A 7,509-nucleotide genomic window follows, 5' to 3' on the forward strand; every position below is an offset into this window, starting at 1 on the left:
ATTCTATCTATATCATCTGGCCATTAAACAATGAAACTGGAAAAACCCCATAAGTACATGGAAATTAAATAACACCCTCCTGAACAACCAATGAGTCACAGATGAAATTAAAGAAGAAATTAAACAATACTTACAATCAAACAAAAACACAGATAAAACTTACCAGAACCTGTAGGACTCAATGAAAGCAATTCATTTCTCAATGAAATTTATAAGAGTGAATTCTCTCATCAGGAAATCAGAAGAAGCCCAAATAAACAACCACGCACTGCACCTCAAGCTTCTAGAAAAAGAAGATCAAACCAAGCCCAAAGGCCATGCAAAGGAGGAAATTAAAAAGATCGGAACAGAAATTTATGCAATTGAGACTAAGAAAACAATGCAAAGAATTAATGAATCAAAGAGTTCATTCCTTGAAATAATAAAAAAATAAATTGGCAGCCTGAAAGAGCCCCTGGGTCCACTACAGTGGTGTGCTACCAGAAAAAGCAACTGGGTCCATTTCGGCAGGGCACAGCCAGGAGGAGCCAAGTATGGCAGCAAGTCCCAAGTCAGGCCTAGCCTTTCAAGCTTGAGTTTGGTAGAACTAGATGCAGTGGCAAGGGTACATAGAAGTAATTTGCACCAAACCAGCAGCTGCAGTAACCACAGTTTCAGCTTCAGCTCCACCATGTTTCCCTTGGCCAAAAACACATTAGGTCATTTTCCAGTTTGAAGCATTCAATAAATGGTAGCAAGGCAGAGCCACCAGAAATGTACACCTGATTTCCATGACAAATATGGTATTGCTCTATTAGTTGGTGGAGCCACAGTCTATATTCCTGCATGTACCTATACAACAACACAAACTGGAATAGAATAGAACATTTCTCCTGTTGGCAGAGTCACCCCCAAGGAATGGAGAGATCAGTAATCATGCTAGCTGATATGATACAGCTAAGTTAATTCTAAATGAAATCATAATTGATGCCAAGTAAAAGTGCTGCATGTATATTAAAATATGGAGTATTGAAGAAATAAAGTACAATTTTTAAGAAAAGAACTGGGGCCAGGGAGATGGCTCAGTGTAATAAGCGCTTCCCTGGCAAGAACAAGAGGCCTGAGTTCAATCCCCAGTTCCACCAAAAAAAAAGAAAAGAAAAGAACTACATCTGGGTGACTGGAGACTTACTACTAGGCCCAGCAGGACCCAGGCTGAGGCCCAGACCTACAGGAGCATCTTCATGGCATGGAGGTGGCAAGGGGTAACTTGGGTGAATTAATCTGCCTGAAAGACTCCAGGTACATGAAGGGGAGGTGTCCAGGCAGAATTCAGAGAACTAATTTAAATACCAATTTCCAATTTATGATCTTCATTGTTACATAGCTATAATGTTACATAGCTATAATTTCACTAGCTGAGTTGATATTAGTATTGTTAATTGTACTACTGTAAATAGGATGCTATATCTGCCTTAACCATTTGTTCTCCCTTGGGTAATAATATTGGGAGGCACTTGAGTAATAACCTCACCAGAGCCCTATACCAAAGGATGGAGGACAGTGACAAATGGAAACCAATATCTCACTCTTAATCAATAGAGAAGGCAAAATCTTGGGACACACACAAAACAAGAATCTCTGACACAGGCAAGATATCTAAAGAACAGACCCTTTACAGAGAGGTTCTGATTACAGCAGTATAGCTACCTACCACCAAACTTTCCCAAAAAAGTATCACAGAAATAAAAATAAAGAGTTTCTCTGAAACAGAATATGACAAAAAGAAGGAGCAAAATGCAATCTCAAGCCCTGAGCCCACCCAGAAACCTAGGAGACATCAGCATAGAAGAAATTGGAAGTCACACCTGAACTCTCTGAAATAATAGTAACTGAAGTAAAGAAACAGCTGCAGAAAGGTATGGAGGAAATCAGATCAGAAATAACCTCCCAGATTTAAAAAAATGATAACTATAATAAAAGAATTACTGTTTCTAAAGAAGACACTGATTAGGAAAAGAGGAGAATAGGAAAATGATGGAAATCTTAAATGAACAATATAGGAGAGAAATAAAATACATGAGATGTGGTATTTTTATACAATGGAGTATAAAAGCTATGAAGAAAAACAAACTCAAAGCCTTTGTGGGTAAGTGGATGCAACTTGAGGCTACACTCATAAGTGAAATAAACCAGACCCACATGAGTAAATATCATATCATCTCCCTAGTGTAAGAGTTTGAAAGAAGGACACAACAACCACCGGCAGCTGAAGGACAAGCGGGTCTCTGCTCCTGTTTTTCTCCTTACTGCACTTTGCTTCAGCCATGTCTGACACCAAAGAGTAAGCGCAGGCCACAGGAGGACAGAGTGCAGCGGACGAAGAAGCCCGCCTGGACCCCAAACTCTTCCCAGATGACCTGGAGATGATGGAAGGGCTGGTTGTGATGGTGGTGGCAGTAGGCACCTGGCCTTCCAGATGCTTCTCAGAAACATTAGGGGAATGGGTGAGCAAGAGGAGGCTCTATCCACCTTCAACACGGACCTAGATATACAGCCACTGGAAGGGAAGGATGAGGAGGAAAAGGAAGATAAGGATGAGGACCGTGAGGAGAGAGAAGCCACAGGCTTTGCAAAATGCAGAGTACTGTATGCAAAAACTGGGTGTAAAGTGGGAAATTTTTTCCTATGATGTCATGGCCCCAAAGTCTCTCTCATTACCTACTAAGGAAACACTGCCACACTATGACAAATCTTGTAAAGAGGCTCAAGAAGGTGGAGGCAAGGAAGAAGAGAAAGACAGCAAAATTGAAGATGTGGAAGAAGGACCCAAAAAGCACCTGTAATGACAGAGAGGAATCTAGTTGGAACACATAGAAAGAATCAGATGGAGAAAAGAAAAAATGAATTTTTCTTCATGCATTGTGTTGTTTTCAGTATTCCAGAATTCTCGTTGTTTCAAATTTCATCACACAAAAATAGCTTCAGCAGACATCTGACTTTATGGCATCTTCTGAGAGATGTGTTTGAGTGCATTTTTTGTTTAATTTATTGTTCATATAAAAAATAAAATATTGTTTGAAATGCAAAAAAGAACTCAAAAGAAGAAATAAAAACTGAAAGGTATAATAGACACAGTTAAATGGAAAGAAACAGAACTTAAGGATTTAACAACAAAGAGAGAGAAAGGAGAAAAGTTAGGAAATAAGGTAGGGGCAAAACCATACATGTGTATATACAAGATGGGTAAGACAATAGTCCTAAGAATTTCCATCAGGTTTTTTAAAATAGCAGTTAATAGGTAGAATTCTCACCCTGACTACTTCTATATGTTGATATCTGTGAACTAAGCAACTACATTGAGGATAGCAAGGTATAATACTAAAACCATGCTTGAAATACCTGTCATCTTGGTCTTCTAAATGTGTACCATTTCTAATGTCATATCAATAATTACTGCACTCTCTTTAAAGTTATTTAAGGGGCCTGCCCCTTAGTTCAGTTCTTTAAGTGGCTGCTTCAACAAAGCAGTCAGGCTCAGGATGCTGTGGTTCCATCCCCACAACTCAAGCCAGACAAACCTGCCCTGAGGTCATTCAGCACCAAAAAATAAATAAATAAAGTTATTAAAAAAAAAAAAAAGCTAATAAGCTCTTTCCCTGCTGTTGCCGAGTCTTGCAGAGGCGGAGGCTCGGGTGTGTTCAAGATTCGGCTTCACTCGTAACCCGCCAACATGACCAAGGAAGGCATTGCTGCTGGAGATGTAATGGATGTCAATACTGCTTTACAAGAGGTGCTGAAGACTCCCCTCATCCACGATGGCCTCGCATGTGGAATTTGCGAAGCCCCCAAAGCCTTAGACAAGCACTGAGCCCATCTTTGTGTGCTTGCATTCAACTGCGATGAGCCTGTGTATGTAAAGTTAGCAGAGGCCCTTTGTGCTGAGCACCAAATCAACCAAATTAAGGTTGATGACAAGAAACTCAGAGAATGGGCAGGCCTCTGTAAAACTGACCATGAGGGAAAACCCCATAAAGTAGTTGGTTGCAATTGTGTAATGGTTAAGGACTATGACAAAGAATCACAGGCCAAAGATGTCATCGAAGAATACTTCAAATGCAAGAAATGAATTAATAAAAAATTTGGTTCACTTAAAAAAAATAAAAATAAAAAAGGTAATAAAACAAGATGAGAGGCAAGAGAAAAAAGAGCAATACAGGAAATTAAGAACTCCATTAAAAGTTGCAAAACCGTTTGAATGAAAGTGAAGGTAGACTTTCAGGCCTTGAAAACAGTGCTGCAGCTAGTGAGCAGTAAAGGAAAAATCTCTTTAAAACAACAAAGATCCAGGAAATAATAATTCAACAGCTGTAAGACAATGCAAAGATGAGCAACACAAGACTAATAGGCATCAATGACAAGGATCCAACACAAATGACAGAAAAAGTAAAGAATATAAGCAGAAAATTTCTCAAGTATGGGGAAACAATCTGACATTCAGGTAACTGAGTCTTATGGAACTCCAAATAATATCAATCCAATTAAAAATATACCCAGACATATAATAATCAAGATCCCAGAAATTCAGTACAAGAATAACATACTAAAAGCTGCTAGAGAAAAAAAAAAAAGATCACATTTAAAGGAAAACCCATCAGAATAACAGCATATGTCTCACCACAAACCACTAAGTCAAGCAGAACATGGAGCGAAGGATTTCAAGTTCTACAAGAAAACAAATTCCAACCCAGATTGCTATACCCTGAGAAATTCTTTTTCAAGTTCAATGGAGAAGAAAAATACTTCCATGACAGAGAACAACTAAAGAAATTCATGACAACCAAACCAACCCTACACAGAGTACTAAAAGACATTCTAGAAAGGGATCAAAATAAAGACAGGAGAAAAGTAGGGAACCAATGGCAGGAAAATAAAGACCAATGCATTATCAATTATAACCACCAATGTAAATGGATGAAATTCACTAATTAAAAGAAATAGATTGACAAAGTGGTTTAATAAACAAAATCCAATAATATTACTATATATAAGAAAGACATTTAATCCATAAATAAATTCATAGGCTGAAAGTCCAAGCAAAGGAAAACAATACTACATGCTCCAGGTGCTCATAAAAAAAACAGGGGTAGCTATCCTGTTGGCAGCAACCTGAACTTCAAATCAAGAATGATCAAACAAGACAAAGAAGGCCACTACATACTAGTTGGAGGAAAAATCCAAGAGAACAAGATAACAGTCATAAATATATGTGCATCAAATATGGGAGCACCCAGCTATATATGACAAATTCAAAGGACATGAAAAGTCTAATAACCAATATCACAATCTTAACAGGGGATCTTAATACCCCCTTATCTCAAAAAGATAGATCAAGCAGACAAAAAATTAGCAAAGATGTAGCAGAATTAAACAAAACCTTTGAACAAATGGATTTAGTGGACATATACAGGGTGTTCCATCCCAAAACATCTAAATACACAATTGTTTCAGCTGCACATGGGACATTCTCTAAAACAGACCACATACTAAGTTCACAGATCATGCTTAAGTAAATGCAAGAAAACAGAAATTATCCCATGCACATTATCTGACCACAGTGAGATGAAACTGGAAATTAATGACAAAAGAAACTACAAAACACCCATAAACATAAGGAAATTAAATAACACCCTTCTCAGCAACCAATGGGCTACAGATAAAATTTAAAAATATCTACAATCCGATTAAAATTTAAACACAACTTACTGGAATCTGTAGGCTGTAATGAAAACCATTCTCAGAGGGAAATTTATATCAGTGAACTCACACATTAGGAAAACAACAAGAACAAATAAATATCCTAAGACTACACTTCAAGCTTTTAGAAAAAGAAGAGCAAACCAAGCCCAAAGCCCAAAGACAGGAGAAAGTTATAAAGATTAGAGCAGAAATTAACGCAATTGAGACAAAGAAAACAACACAAAGAATTAATGAATCCAAAAGCTGGTTGTTTGAAATATTAAATAAAAATGATAAACCTCTAGCCAATTTCATCAAAAAGAGAAAAGAAAAAAATCCAAATTCAAGCAATAAGGAATGAAAAGTGTGAAATTACTACAGATCCTTTGGAAATTCTGAAGGTCATCAATAGCTATTTTGAAATCTTTATTCTCACAGAATCAAAGAAGAAATGGACAGATACCTAGATAGGTACAAATTGCCAAAACTGAATCAAAATATAAAAAATCTGAATAACCCAATATCAGCCAATGAAATTGAAAATGTAATCAAAACTTACCAAAAAAGACTGGCCAAAGTGATACGGATTCACAGATGAATTCTACAAGAAATTTGGAAATTTAATACTAATACTCCTCAAACTCTTCAATAAAATTGAAAAGGAAGAAATTCCCCCTAATTCATTTCTTGAGGCAAGTATTATACTGATACTAAGACTAGAGAAAGATTCAACCAAAAAAGTGAGTTACAGACCAATCTACCTATGAACATAGATGCAAAAATCCTCAATAAAACACTAGCAAATAGAATACTGCAAGTCATTAAGAAGATTATACACCATGACCAGGTAAGAGTCATCCCAGGGATGCAAAGATGTTTCAACATGTGCAAATCTATAAATGTAATACATTATATCAATAGAGCAAAAACCAAAAACCACATGGTCATCTCAGTAAAGGCAGAAAAGGCAAAGTCCAACACTCATTCATGATCAAAGCCCTACAGAAAATTGGACTAGATGGCCTCTACCTTAATCTGATGAAAGCCGTCTATGACAAACCAACAGCTAACATCATTCTAAATGGAGAAAAACTGGAAGTTTTTACTCTAAAATCAGGTACAAGACAAGGATGTCCTCTATGACCACTCCTATTCAATATAGTTCAAGGATCATTAGCTAGAGCCATTAGACAATAGAGAGAAATAAAAGGAATAACAATAGGTAAAGAAGAAGTTAAACTGCAGTTATTCACAGATGACATGAAACTCTACTTGGAAATGCCCCCCCCCAAAAAAAAACTCTGCCAAGAAGCTCCTAGAATTAATAAACATATTTAGTAGCACAGCAGGATAAAAAATCAACACTTAAAAATCAATTGCACTTTTGATCTAAGCTGTTGACATGCCCTCCAGACTAAGGAAGACCTGGAAGCATTGGGGCCATATGAGCCACGGCCATGGCCATATTGACAAGCACCGGAAGCACCCCGGAGGTCGGGGTAATGCTGGAGACATGCGTTATCACAGGATCAACTTCGACGAATATCACCCAGGTTACTTTGGGAAGGTTGGTATGAGGCATTACCACTTAAAGAGAAACCAGAGCTTCTGCCCAACTGTCAACCTTGATAAATTGTGGACATTGGTCAGTGAGCAGACAAGAGTAAATGCTGCCAAAAACAAGACTGGAAGGGCTGGCGAGATGGCTCAGTGGTCTAAAGCACCTACTTGGAACAAGCTTGGCAAAGCACAGGGACCGCTGTTCGATCCCCCAGCACCACATGCCAGCCA

At 37.8% G+C, this 7,509-nt stretch overlaps 2 pseudogenes; both read left to right on the forward strand.

Annotated features, from left to right (window-relative positions):
• Window positions 1-3,712: 3,712 nt before the first annotated feature.
• On the forward strand, window positions 3,713-4,108 carry LOC101563558 (annotated as a pseudogene).
• Window positions 4,109-7,162: 3,054 nt separating this feature from the next.
• Window positions 7,163-7,509, forward strand: part of LOC101581185 — a 25,777-nt pseudogene continuing 25,430 nt past the window's right edge.

This window comes from Octodon degus, unplaced genomic scaffold (assembly GCF_000260255.1).
Source record: "Octodon degus isolate 3935 unplaced genomic scaffold, OctDeg1.0 scaffold00003, whole genome shotgun sequence".
Taxonomy (NCBI): Eukaryota; Metazoa; Chordata; class Mammalia; order Rodentia; family Octodontidae; genus Octodon; species Octodon degus.